Here is a 14,395-nt window from a genome sequence, read left to right as displayed (position 1 = left end):
TTTTTTTTTTTTTTTTTTTTGGTGAAAGAGTGAAAATATAAAAGTATACTCATTTTGAATATTCTTTGTAATTCAAAAAAAATTGATAGAATGTAAATAGTATTAATGAAGCATTCTAACCATTTCATATGATTCTCCTGCTTCTCTGTTTGGCTAATATTATCTTCCTTAGTAACACAAAGACTGGGTGTACTTTGTTTTAAACGTAACTCGTAGCTAAATGAGTAGCATTCGCCGCACATAGTTTTCTTGGTGTACCTTTAGAGGGTTGCAGTTTTTCACACTTTAGTTTAAACGTAACTCGTAGCTAAAAGAGTAGCATTCGCCGCACATAGTTTTCTTGGTGTACCTTTAGAGGGTTGCAGTTTTTCACACTTTAGTTTTTAGTGTAAAAGAAATGCAAATGCACTAAGTGTTGAGGGAATTATTAGTTCCAGTAGGGTAATAAATTTGCATAGCAAAAGATTCAGCATTCTGCTGGATGCGGCATACAAGCAATAGCTACTTTATGAAATATATATATATATATAAAGGCTACTTGAAACATTGGTTCTTGTTACATACAACAAAATATATTTCTTCTTAATTATCAGGATGTAAATAAGTATGTAATTAAATGAACTTGTGTGCAGCATGTCTGTACGTTGCGTGGATTAGTTTCTCTTGACTAAATTTGGGCTTGAACTAAACGAATTTCTCTTCGAGCTAAAGCTTGGTATCTAGTAAAATATAATTAGGATGCAATTCAACCAATGACCAAAAGTATTAAAAGTGCCTTGAGATTCTTGGTAAAACTACTTGTGTAGGTTTACTACAAGTATTTTAAGTTTAAATATGCGTAAGTATTTGATAGATCGATAATGTTATTTGCATTGGCAATTAATGCAATTCATTGTCCTAATATTGTCTATTGTCTTATTAAAATTTTCAAGATTTACAATTATAATGTACCGGCAGTGTGGATGTTTTACTTCGTAGAAGTGTCTTCCCTCATGGACTATAACAAATTTCACTCCAAATACTCATTCAAAGCATATAGCAGTAATGCACGTTCTCTTTTTTATACAAAGCTTATGAAATTTCGTTCCATCTAATCTTCAAGAGAATTGGCCTCAGTTAACATATAGCCATGAAACATGGACACGAAAGCCATAACTTTGATATCCCGTTTGTGGATGAACATTTCTGAAGAAAGGACAAGGATAGATGTACACACCTTAGACTGACAATGGGAGAGTGCTATGGCGGATGTTGCCCACCTCAAGCGGCAAAGGGTTCAATTAAGCATTTAAGCCAAACAACAGAGCATAACACGCAAGAAAATCAGGAGACATGCTGCTTGGAACAAGCACAAAATTTCAAACTCAAATAATACAAAATTGTGCATTTGTACGTGCTTGCTGAAAAACATTAAATAAGTGTCCATGACTGTAAAGGTGTGATGTGATATTCCCTTACAAACAGTCTCTGGGGGACTGGTATGGTTGGATGGGTGAGACCGAGTTCGGTTTTGAGAGCGAACTGCCTACGTATCTTACTCTGGGTTCCTGGGGTCAGAGTAGAATCAGGTCTGGCGTAGTTCATAGGAGAGGTATTTATAGAGATCGAGAGTGTATCCTAACCCTCCACGTGTAAAGGATGTCACCAACGTGGGGTGTGGATCATGGGAGCACGTGAGAAATATCTACATAGGTCTGCTGTGATGATGAGGAGTGGCGATCAGGCGGAGTAGCTTGGCGGCCGTGACCCGATGGCGACCGGTCGGGATGAGTGCAAGTACACCTTCATCATGATTGATTATGGATAGGGGTCCGTATCCCGCTGGCGTGGTTCGCATGATGTTGCGTCCGTCTGTGGCGGGCGATGTTGGCTCATGGATGCGACACGAGACCATAGGTCGGTGTATTAGTTCCACCATGTTAAGCGTCTTTGGATAGAGAATATCACTCCCCCCCACGGCCCCTCGATGGGTTGTGATAACGACCTCCTCGAGAGAGAAACGATAACCCGCGTACTATGTGATAGGTGGGAATCTACCACGATCGGTTAAGAACAGCTAGTGTTAACCGCGTGAGCTAGTTGGTGCGATCGTGTGGCGCGTGTCGCGCACGTGACGGAGAGATCTCGAAAGCGATTCTGAGAAGAAAATGTGGCGCACCGTTTTTCGATGTGAAAAGACAAGACGTTTTTTTTGGAAGTCGTGGGCTGCTAGGGCTAGGGTGTAATAATCATAATGCCTTGGAAATTGGAGGGCGGTTGTTCAAAAATTTTACTTGCTTGATCGAGACTTCATTTGGTCCCGTGCGGTAGAGAAACTTCATTAAGCGATCAATCTTCGAAGTTAGTTCTCGCCATTTTGAACCCGTTTCCCTTGTTTGGTGCTAAGCTTCTGTGCTAGAGTGTGTTAGGGTACTCTGTTAGATACTAGTAGCTAGATTTGTTAAGTTTAGAGGAGAAAGATGTCGGATTCCGATGACACTCGTTCGGACGAGGTTCGTGAAGTTTCTCTCGGTTGGGAAGATGAGGAGGAGACAGACGAATCAGTTGGTATGTTGGGTGAGGGTGATGGGGATGAGGCTGTGAGTGAGGAAGGCGATGCTCGATCTGCTCCTGTGGTTGCTGACGTTAGCACTTCAGGACGCGGTGAGAGGTCGCTCGATCGAAGTTCTTTACTAAGGGCTGTGGATAAACACACTTTGAGGGCGTTTCCATATCTAAGGAAGAGATATGGTATAAACGTGGACGGTTTGGAGATCCACGAAGCCCGAAATGAAGGCGATTTGGTCTTTGGCGAGGGTAACGCCCCACCGCACCACCGGGTGATCGTCGTGAGGGGCAGGCGGGCGTATATGACGATACCATTTTCGGGTTGGTTTTGCGATTTTTGAACCGTTGTAAGCAAAGCTGCGGCGGTTCGTGGGTAACACATGGCGGTTGTTGAAGGTGTTCGACCGTTGAACGCCCGGTGAAATACCGGATCGAAGTCGCCGATATTATTGAGCACTTCACTTTGAAGCGATCTAGGGCATATAACTTTAGCTTGCAAACCCGGAAGCTACTCGTCGCCCGTTCGATGGAGTGAAGTAACGAGTCTTTGGATAAAAGACCGTTCTGTTAGTCGGTAACTCGGCGCGGCGGGTTTTAGTGTGGACGAAAAAACGTGTGATTTTCTTGGGTGGGTACCGATGACGCTTCTTAGGTTTCACGCCGATATCGACCGATCCCAGTATTGATCTAACATTTGTTATTTTGTCTTTTGTACTGATAATACCCCCCTAGCGAGATCTAACCGAAAGCGATGATCGAGAGCCGCTAAAGTCGACTCGGCCGAAAAAGCGGCGAAGTTGCCAGAGGTCGCCGGATTCTTTAAGGAGCGTGGAGGGCCTGCCGTTCGGAAGAGAAGGGAAGCTCAGAAAACAAGGGCTCGTGGTAAGGGAGCCGTCCAAGGCGTGTTATGGAGAAGTGGGAGTGATCCGTGACTAGAGGATAGAAACCGGGCCGTCTCGGGGTGAAGCGACCCCCGAAGTCTTTGGGCCTCCCGTCCGGATCGGGGAAGGGTCGGGAGGATGCTCCTTTTGATGTGGAGGACGCTCCCTCCGACATTCCGGAGTACCGACCTGCTAAGACTGCGAGGGTGGCCCAGACCGCACAGGGTGGTGAGGTGCGAACGGGTGGGAGGGCAGCTCACAACCCGAGGTCGAGGCCGATGCCCGATTTCAGCGTCCTAGTTGAGGACGGCCTGGAGGTTGCTCCGGAGGCTGCCCCGGAGGTCGCTCGACCCCGGGTTGTTAGAGATGCCTCAGGCAAGATGAAGGGGAAGGTTGGCTCAAGAGATGCTGGTAAGGGGCAATCCAGTACTGACAAGGACGATCTGGAACGCAACCTGATGTACATTGATGAGGGTAACCGGAAGAAAAGCGCTATGTGAAGAGGTCGGACTGCTGGAGCTACAAGTCCGCACCCATAGCTGCTTGCTTGTTGGAGGGGATGACGCTTGATGGTGATAGGAAGGACCTTGATGCCAAGGAGCTGGAGTCGAATCTGAGAGGGGTGGATAAGGCGATTTGTCTGGTAAGTGGTCACGTTGTTACTGTTTGTGCTATTACTTATTGTACAATGTTGCTTATCGTTTGTTTGTGGTACTATGTGCGAAGCTGCCGCGTACCTGTTGCCGGGTATCGAAATTGAAGATACCGCGACCGTTTCACTGAAATGGAGAAGTCGGAGGTCGAGTCCTTGAGGCTCGAGGTCTCTGATCTCCGAGCGATAGCTCAAACGGAGAAGGTGGAGCTGGATACTCTGAAGCGCATAACCGTCACGCTTATCTCCGGAGAGGACGCCACCGTTGTGAGCGAGGCGATTAATCGGGCATGAGGTCGCCGACCAAGAAAAGGTCGTTGCTTTGCTAATCGTTAATAACGTTGTAAAGCTACTAGCGATGGAGGCGAGAGGGCCTATCTTGCTATCCGTCTTTGAAATAGAAGAACTGAGGCGATATCGGCGACCGCCCGAGAGCCAACTCAAGGACCTACAATAGACCGACAGGTCGATTCACTCGAGGTCGGTAGTCTTTGGTCCCGCGGTCGCCTCTGTTCTGAAGGTGAGGTGGTTGCCGATCGTACCTCCCCGTTGTTGGTGGTCCGGGTGGGACGACGCTAACCGGCGGAAGAGTGGTGGCGCTCTCGGTGATCCGAGCTGTTCCCAAGTGCTGACCGTCCCTCTTGTTGAAGGCTTCGATGATGTTATTTGAGCGGTCAATGTCTGGTTTTTGTGTTTGTACGCGGCCTCTGGCCTAAAACAATAGAGCTGTTTTCCTGGGGTTGCCCGGGCAGCTCGTCTTTTCCTTTACTTGTTTTATGATACTGATGTTTAGCTGGGCTGGATTTCCTGGGTAGACCCAGCAGCTCGGCTATCCGGCGAACTGAGGCCGAACTGTGGTCTTCAATTTGCTGACTGTTTTATATTAAGGACGTACTATTGGCTTTTGTCTCTCTTCCCTGCGTATCGTATGCCTGTTTGGTTTGTGTGCCTTTGGGCTTGCTATTGTGGTAGGTTATTAGAGCGTTCTAGGTTGGTGGACCTGTGCCACTCTTGAATCATTATGCGTCTACAGCGATTTAGTCCGCAGCGTTCTCTAGTTACCCGGTATTGGTACCTACCGAACGCCCCATGTGGCGATGGTCACCTCCATTACGATCGCGTGCTTACGTCGCGGATATGACCGGGTCCGTGAAATATGAAATGATGGTTGCCCCGGATTGGCGTTTGGCGCCTCGATGCCATAATGAGTTACCCTAGGGAAGAGACGCGTTTCACTTGCATAAATATAAAGCGCTCGGAGAGAGCGGCGGCATTTGGACTTCCCTTTGTTTGTCTTTTTCTCCTCCGAACTTGCTTGCTTTCTTTGGTCATCTTCGGGCATATTTTGCTCTTTCATTTTTTTTATCGTGATGTTGGATGCTATCTCTCCACTTATTGGCTTTGTTTTGTTCCTTGTGCTTTAGTTTTTCTATGGCTCGGTGTGACCCTTTTGTTAGGGGAGAAGGCGGTCTACAGAGAGTTCTCCTCTTGATGGAAGAAATGGAGTTTCATCCTCATGTGCACGCAGGACCGTGGGCAAGAGGAAGGCGGTAGCGTCGGGTCCAAAAGCTAAAAACGGCCCCCGAGGGTCGTGGCCCCCACTAAAGGTATTGTGGATCGTCGCCTCCATCGGGAGGGGCGGCCCCCTCGGCCGCCGAAGCGGGTAGACGACACGAGGCGGGGGCCGCTCGCTAGTGGGAGCTCGCACTCTCCGCGTTGGGGGCGTGGGAAGTGAGTTCTTCTACGTCGGGAAGACGGGAAGAGGCTTTATAAAAAGCGCCCGATTGCGGCTTCCACTCTGCGCTATAGCGACTAGTCTCTGAGGGGGTATCGTCTTTGGGCCGGATCGGGACAAAGCCGAGGTCGAGGGCGAAGATATGGATACGCCCCGGGGACCATGGACATGGCGAAGCCGTTTGGTGAGTTCGTTGTTTGTTAACTTTTCGGCCGTCCGCTTTGATTGATTTTCATTGTCTTTTCCGTGCTTGTAGTTTCTTCTTTGGTTATGATAAGTTGAAGAGTGTTGTGCAACGCCCGACATCGATGTTGATGCCCGAAGTCGAAATTTGGGATGTCTGCGAAATTTCGCTTTCGGGTCGACAAGAAAAGGTTGGAGACTATGTCGGAGAGATATCGTCTTTATTCTTGATGAAAATCACGAAACTTGTTCGCGTCTATGGCTGATCGCAAGTGGAGATCGCGGAAGTCACCGAAGCAGCGAAACAATGCCGCAGGGTTGCCCGTAAAGGCTCGAATCGTATACCACCGCCAGTAGTGAGTACGCCAAGCCGGACGAGAAATAATGGCGACTAAAGAAGGCGCAGATGGGGCTCGAGAGCCGGTATGCATGTTGTTGCTCTGAAGTTGCCGGGCATGTTCCCTCAACCGGTATTTGCCCGAGGATAAACATGTGGTCGCCGCTCGCGCGATGCCGATGCGGTCGGTGAGGATTTGTTTTTGTGTTTGATACGAACGTGTGTCTTCTTTGCCCCTACGAGGGTTAAACACTAGAGCTGCGTTTTCGGGCTTGCCCGAGCAGTTCGCTTCTTTTGAATTTGGAGAACTGGTTTCCACGAAAGTGGCAGTTCGTTAACTTTGGTTTTTGTAATTTGGTAGCCGACCTGGATTTTCTGGGTAGACCCAGCAGGTCGGTGCTTTAGAGCTGATTTCACTGGATCCGAAATGTGTGTTTCTTTTGGTGAGTACTTGATTAATGCTATATAGTTTTTGGTCTTGATTGTGCATGGCTTTGATTATGTCTATGGATTTTGCTTCTGAGACGTATTCTCGTTATATGTTAAGCTTGGTATGATAATCTTGGCGAACGCGACATGTGAGTGTTTGATCTTTTTGGGCGAAAGGGGACCGCGCCCTACTGAAGTTCGTGGGTTATGTTGCTTTCCGAGGAGTTCTTCTTCTTTGTTAACCCTAGGGAGGTCGGTCCTCGCCTAGTAAGGATCAAAAGAGGCTATGAGCCCGTAAGCTCCCCGAGCGTCGCCCCTTCGTTATGAGAGTTTGTTTTAGTCGCCGAGGGTAATGCTCGAAGGGCGTTCTCGCTTAGTTGATCCTAGAAGTATAGGTCCCCAACTTAGCGAGACTTCGGGGAGGAGATAAGCTGTAAGCTCCCGAGGCGTCCCGCCGCATGAGGCGTGTTTAGCCCCCCGAGGGCGTTCGCTCCCCCGTTACGCTTTCAGATGAGGCGTCTAGCCCCCGAGGCGTGGTGCTCCCCGGCGTGTTTAGCCCCCGAGGGTGTTACGCTCCCCGGCGTTTTAGCCCCGAGGGCGCTACGCTCTAAAGGCGTTCTCGAAATGATCCTAGAAGTATAGGTCCTCAACTTAGCGAGACTTCGGAGAGGCGATAAGCCCGTAAGCTCCCCGAGCGTCCCCGCCGCGATGAGCGTGTTTAGCCCCCGAGGGCGTTCTCTCCCGGCGTTACGCTTTCGATGAGAGCGTGTCTAGCCCCCGAGGCGGTGCTCCCCGAGCGTGTTTAGCCCCCGAGGGCGCTCGCCCCGGCGTTTTTAGCCCCCGCGTTACGCTCCCCAGGCGTTCTGCTTCGCCGAGCTGATCCTAGAAGTATAGGTCCTCAACTTAGCGAGACTTCGGAGGCGATATAAGCTGTAAAGCTCCCCGAGCCCCCCCGCCAAGATGAGAGGCGTGTTTAGCCCCCGAGGGCATTCGCTCCTCCGAGCGTTTCTCGAATCCCTAGAAGTATAGGTCCTCAACTTGGCGAGACTTCGAGAGGCGATAAGCCCCGTAAGCTCCCGAGAGGCGTCCCCTTCGCCGCGATGAGGCGTGTTTAGCCCCCGAGGGCGTTACGCTCTGAGGCGTTTTTAGCCCCCCCAGGCGTTACGCTCCCCCGGTTCTCCGGAAATGATCCTAGAAGTATAGGTCCTCAACTTAGCGAGACTTCGGGAGGCGATAAGCCCGTAAGCTCCCGAGGCCGCCCCTTTCGCATGAGAGGCGTGTTTAGCCCCCCGAGGGCGTTACTTCCCCCCGGAGGCGTTCGCCGAAATGATCCTAGAAGTATATAGGTCCTCAACTTGGCGAGACTTCGGAGAGGCGATAAGCCTGTAAGCTCCCCGAGCGCCCCGCTTTCGCATGAGAGCGTGTTTAGCCCCCGGGGTTACGCCTCCCGTTCTCTCCGAAGCGATCCTAGAAGTATAGGTCCTCAACTTGGCGAGACTTCGGAGAGGCGATAAGCTTTAAGCTCGACGGCACCCGCCGCTGCGCATGAGAGCGTGTTTAGCCCCTGAGGGCGTTACGCTCCGAGAGTGTTTTTAGCCCCGAGGGCGTTACGCTCTGAGCGCGTTCCAGCCGATCCCCTAGAAGTATAGGTCCTCAACTTAGCGAGACTTCGGAGAAGCGATAAGCACCTAAGCTCTCCCGAGGCGTCCCCGCTCGCATGAGAGCGTGTTTAGCCCCTCGAGGCGTTACGCTCTGAGCGTTCTCCGCCGAGCCGATCCTAGAAGTATAGGTCCTCAACTTGGCGAGACTTCGGAGGCGATAAGCCCAGAAGCTCTGAGAGAGCGCCCCGCTTTCGCATGAGAGCGTGTTTAGCCCCCGAGGCGCTTACGCCCCAGGCGTTCACCGAAGCTGATCCTAGAAGTATAGGTCCTCAACTTGGCGGGGACTTCGGAGAGGTGATAAGCCCGTAAGCTCCCCGAGAGCGTCCCGCTTTCGCATGAGAGCGTGTTTGGTATGGAGCTTTAAATATGGTTTGGAGATGTGAGTAGATCCGCCATTTATGATAACAATCTTGAAGTTTCTTTCATATGAACTTTGTAGTGCACGGGAACAGGAATTACAATGCGTATACAACTATTGGTAAAATTGCTTTAGCAAGTATGTGTTCCATGGTCGTGGCGGCAACTTTCCTTCTTGGGTTTTAATCCAATCTGGCCGCCGTTAACGACGCGTTCCACTATGTAAAGCGGCCTTCCCGTTGGTGCTAGCTTAAGCGTCATCTTGAGTTTTCTTCAAAACGAGATCCCCGGTTGAAAAGACCGTGGATGTACTTTCGTTTGTTGTAAGATCTCTTGAGGATCCGTTGGTAGGTGCCACCGATGGTCGCTAGGTCGCCGTTCCTCGAGGAGGTTTCGATCTCTCGAGCTAGAACCGAAATCATTAAGGCCCGATTCGACAAGTTCGGATCGGGTTGTCGTGATTGTCGTTTCGGTGGGGATGGCGGCTTCGTGCCATATAGCACGGGAAAATGGTGACTTCGCCCGAGCGAAGCCAGAATGTAGTCGCGATGAGCCCATAGTATGTTCTCCAAACCGATTTGGCCACTTGTCTCTTGTTCTTTTCAATTTTCTTCTTCAAATTCTCCGAATGGCTTTGTTGTTTTGCGGCCCTCCGCTTGTCCATTGCTTTGAGCGTCGCGGGGTGTAGAGAATGCATGAACGATCTTCCATTTGGCCGAAACTCTTTGACTGCTTTTCCCTTGAACTGGAGCCATTGTCCATCACCAGTGTATGTGGTAAGCCAAACCGGGTGATGATATGAGTCCAAATGAAATTTCTGACATGTGATTCTTTGACGTGTGCTAATGGAATTGCTTCAACCCACTTAGTGAAGTAGTCCGCGGGCAACAAGGATGAAGCCGGTGGTTCTTCATTAGGACGAATGGTCCCATAATGTCCATGCCCCACATGTGGAACGGCCCGAGGGCTCGCGATGTTGATCAATTCGCTGAAATATCAGATGATGTCAGTGACCAAATGTTTGGCATTTGACACAATTGAGGACATACAGCTTTAGCATCAATCTGCATCTGACGAGGCCGAAGTACCCTCGGGAGATCGCTTTGTGGGCTAATGATCGACCTCCAAAGATGGTTGCCGCACTCTCCTTCGCGTGAATTTCAAAGAAAAATTAGCCGCCTTTGTTCGCGGGGCCGATACATCTCGGATGAGGTCCTCCCCGCTGGATTTGCGGAATAATCTGCCGTTCACCAAACAATAGCTACACACGGTGTGGAACCTTCTTGGCTTTGATGCGCTCATCAGGGCGTCATCGATGTATATCTTGATAATAGGTCGCATCCGTGTTTGGCTCGTCGATCTTGAGAGAGGGGAACAGTCGCTAATTGTCAAGACTTGGTCCGCTTGTAAAGGCTTGGTCGATCGACTACTTCGATAATCAGGTTGTCAGGGACCGCAGTTTGGTGTCCGAGTGGCTAGATATGCCAAAAGTATCTGCGTGGCCAGTTCTCGCCACGCAAAAATGGTGTATCGTCGCTCTGCTAAAATGCCGGAAGCAAATCGTTAACAACTTGAAGGTATTTAGAGAGGTTACCTTCACGGTAGTGTACTCTTTTTTTACCTTTGCGAATCCACCGGTTCGAAGTCACTAAAGATTTGATCTCCTTTACTCCGAAATGGATCGCCGCCACAAGATTCCCATTATTAGTGCTTCAGATCGCTTCGTTGTTGGGCGTTCGCGAAAGTCTATACGAACCGCCTTCTCTACCATAGCTCCCTCGGGGAGACTAAAACGATTCCCATACCACTTTCCGGGTTCTTTGGAACCATCGACGATAGAGACCGTGACCGCTTGCATGCTCGCTTTCTTGCGCGACCTGCGTTTTTGCCTCCCAATTAGGGTCGCCGACCGGGAAATCTGCTTGATGTATTTATCCACTCGGCGTCTGCATTTCGACGTGTTCGGGTTGGTCTTTCAAGGCGACACTGGTTAGGTCGGTGTTGTGGTGCGCAAAGGGTCAGTGAAAGCCATCGCGGCAAATGATTCCTTGAGGCCGCTTTCCATGTCCAAGAGTTCGCTTTGAACCGCTTAAGAAGGAGTCAAGGTTTCCTCCTTGCCCGGGCGAAATGGAAGAGTGAATTGAGATCACCCTTCTTGGCCCTCATTGTGGTAATGCGTCTTGGCTCGCGAACGTGCCTCGGTAAGCCGCTCAAAGCTTCTTATAGAGTCTGGCTCGAGGGAGAAGAACCAATCGAGTGGGCCGTCCTTTAAGCTTGCTGGAAAGAACCTGCATCGGAGATGGTCAAACTCTGGCGCGCTGTAGAGTGCAAGGCTTTGAGCATATCGTGCTATATCTTTGGCCCGGGCATGTCGCGACCGTCATACAATTAGGAACCGTGGTTGGACAAAGTCTGGAGGGGAGACCTTGTGAAGTACTTCAGCAGCAAATGGAGATGCGCGATAGGTTTTCAGCATTTTCTGCACTATCTGGGTGGAATCTTTCTTGACCGCATTCTTGTCGAGCCGTTGGTTTAGCTCGGTGATCTATCGATCGACGCTGATGACGCCGCCTTCTCAAGCGGTGCCGGCTAGTGGGCTCTCGTGTATCAACTTGTGCACGTAATGTGACGTTTTTTTGCGAAGTGGGCAATTTGTTCATTCATTGTTCCTAGCCGGTGCGCCAAAGTGTGGAATTGAGCTTCGAGGCTTGCCATGCTTCGTGGGCTTGAGAAATTTTTGTTTTGATTTTGCCTTGATTGTAAAGTGGTTTGGCTTCTCGTAATCGAGACCACGCACGGCCAATGCAAAGGTGTGATGTGATATTCCCTTACAAACGATCTCTGGGACCGGGTATGGTTGGATGGGTGAGACCGAAGTTCGGTTTTGAGAGAGAAATTAATCGCGTAATCTTACTCACGGGTTCTGGGTCGAGGTAGAATCAGTCCGGCGTAGTTCATAGGAGAGGTATTTATAGAGATCGAGTGTATCCTAACCCTCCACGTGTAAAGGATGTCACCAACGTGGGGTGTGGATCATGGGAGCACGTGAGAAATATCTACATAGGTCCGGTGATGATGAGGAGGATGGCAAAGCGAAGTAGGTAGCTGTCGTGACCGGATCGACATCGGGATGAGTGCAAGTACACCTTCACCATGATTGCTTATGGATAGGGGTCCGTCATCACCGGGCGTGGTTCGCATGATGTTGCGATCCGTCCCCCTGCGTAAGCGATGTTGGCTCATGGATGCGACCTGAGACCATAGGTCGGTGTATTAGTTCCACCATGCTGGATAGAGAATATCACTCCCCTACAATGACCTAAAAAGTTATGCCCGACTTTTTGGAACAGAACCAGATCAAAGTAGAAGACAAAACCAAATACGGTTTTGAAATTTGATAGCAGTTGCTTATTAGTGTAAATCACATATTAGACTCAAATTTTTTATTTTTTATTTTTTTTTCGATAAACGACTCAAAGAAATTTGTTAATCCTTTATATATACTGCTATAGTGCTATGAGTGTCCACATCGTGACCACCGTGCTAACCAGGAATCTGAGTTTGAGTTTGTGCGTGGTGCAGTAGTTTAGCTTTTGGAAAACAATAATTTGGTGTGCAATTCCATATAGCTTTGAAAGCATTGATCCCTTATAGTTTGCAACGTGCTTTAATACTGAACTCCTTTTTATTTTGTTTTTATTTTGTTATCTGGTAATCAACAAAGATTTTACACCATAGTTCGTGATTCCGAACGAAATTTCGAATTCCGCCTGGAATATTGGTTTTCCAAAAAACCGAAATTCTAAATATAGAGTTGAAATATCCGAAATTTCGAATAAATTTGAAATTCCGAATGTGATAGGGTTGAAATTTAATGAATTTCGGTTTTTAAATTTATCAAAATTCCAAAAATTCCGAAATCTCGAACTATGTTTTACACTGATTTATTTAAGTTACGTACATTTTTGTTTTTGAAAAATAATCAAGCTAGGACTAAAATAGACCCCACCTGTTATATTGCAAAAGATTAAACGTTACAAATCCTCACTAAGAGTTGGATCATTCAAGAAGGTACACAATGACACAACAAAAATTAACTACAGGCTTCAAGCTTAATAACATAATTAAGATAGTACGTTGACCAAGCTATATTCGAAGCTAAAAAAGTAGAGATAGTAATCTTACTTCCTAGTCATGATTTTTTAACAATCTTAGAATGATCCTTCCTAATATAATTTTGTGTTTTCTCGTAGCTGTAAAAGAATCATTCGCAAGTGCAACACACATAAGTAGTGAGTCCCAAGGTATCATCCCAATACTCTTTGGTGTAGTCCTTAAGACATCTCATCTTTTTATATTTTGCCAGTGATTTTATCTTCTTCATCATTGCAAGCGTAGACTCTATTTCTCTTTATGCATGCTCTTGAATTATTTTGTTTCTTTTTAGCTTCATAGTAGTCCATTGATTTTGATCCTCAAAAGACGCTACATGGATATGCCTTGATAAGCTCTTAGGCAAAACAAGTGTTGGGCCTACTAATTATCTCCAAAAAATTTGGCTTCATTCTCTGAGAGATCATCCTCTACGTACATCCTCATATCCAACAACTAAGTGAACTAACCTTCATAACGATTGAATACCAAAGACACCGTGGTATCTACAGTCTTGCGAAACTTGGGACATGATATAGACCAACCAAGCTAAACCCAAACTATACAAAAATAAAAAAAATCCAACAAAAATTTCGACAGAGTCTACTCTGTATTTTCGACAATTCATAAACTTAAATCATGTCCTGTCATAACCTGGAAATCATAATATATATATATATATATATATATATATATATATATATATATATATATATATATATACATGCCCGATCTTAAAAGTACATACTTATTTTAAGTTAAAATAAGTACGTAAGTAAAATTTTACCTAGAAAATGAATTCAAACCTAATTTTTTGTGGATATCATCTACTCACCATAAACATCATCTCTACAAAATTTCAACTCATTTGAAAATCTCTAACTTAGGCAAAAGATGATTGCAAAAATATTATTTTATGAACCGTTAGATTTTTTTTATAAAGATGACAACAATTTTTAGCTAGGTTAGAGGTTTCCAAATGAGCTCAAATTTTGTGGAGATGATCTTTATGGGGTATGTATGTAATACCTACAAAAAATTAAAGTTGAATTCATTTTCTAGGTGATGTTTTACTTACGTACTTATTTTAACTTTAAAATAAATATGTATTTTTAAGATCGGACCTATATATATATATATATTGCTTTACCCAACTACTTAACCGTCTCGACGAATGCCAAAACAATTAATTAACTCTTACGCCTCAAGACAATTTAGTTCATTCCCTCGGAAGACATTAGTTTCTCTAACTTAACATGTTTACAGTCTAGTAAAAACATTATATAATTATTTACATCAGGACTGTTAGTTCATCTATACATTGTGAGGTGTCATTTTATCAAAGTTAACCAACAAATACAATATATTTACCTTGTTCAAAAATCTTTATATTGTAATCCACCCCTACAAGAAGGTTAGTATACTTACCATGCATGCATCCTGCAAAACATATTTTAAATG

Source organism: Coptis chinensis, chromosome 2 (assembly GCF_015680905.1).
Source record: "Coptis chinensis isolate HL-2020 chromosome 2, ASM1568090v1, whole genome shotgun sequence".
Classification (NCBI taxonomy): Eukaryota; Viridiplantae; Streptophyta; class Magnoliopsida; order Ranunculales; family Ranunculaceae; genus Coptis; species Coptis chinensis.
The sequence above is the reverse complement of the archived record's forward strand: the minus strand, read 5'-3'. Positions refer to the sequence as shown.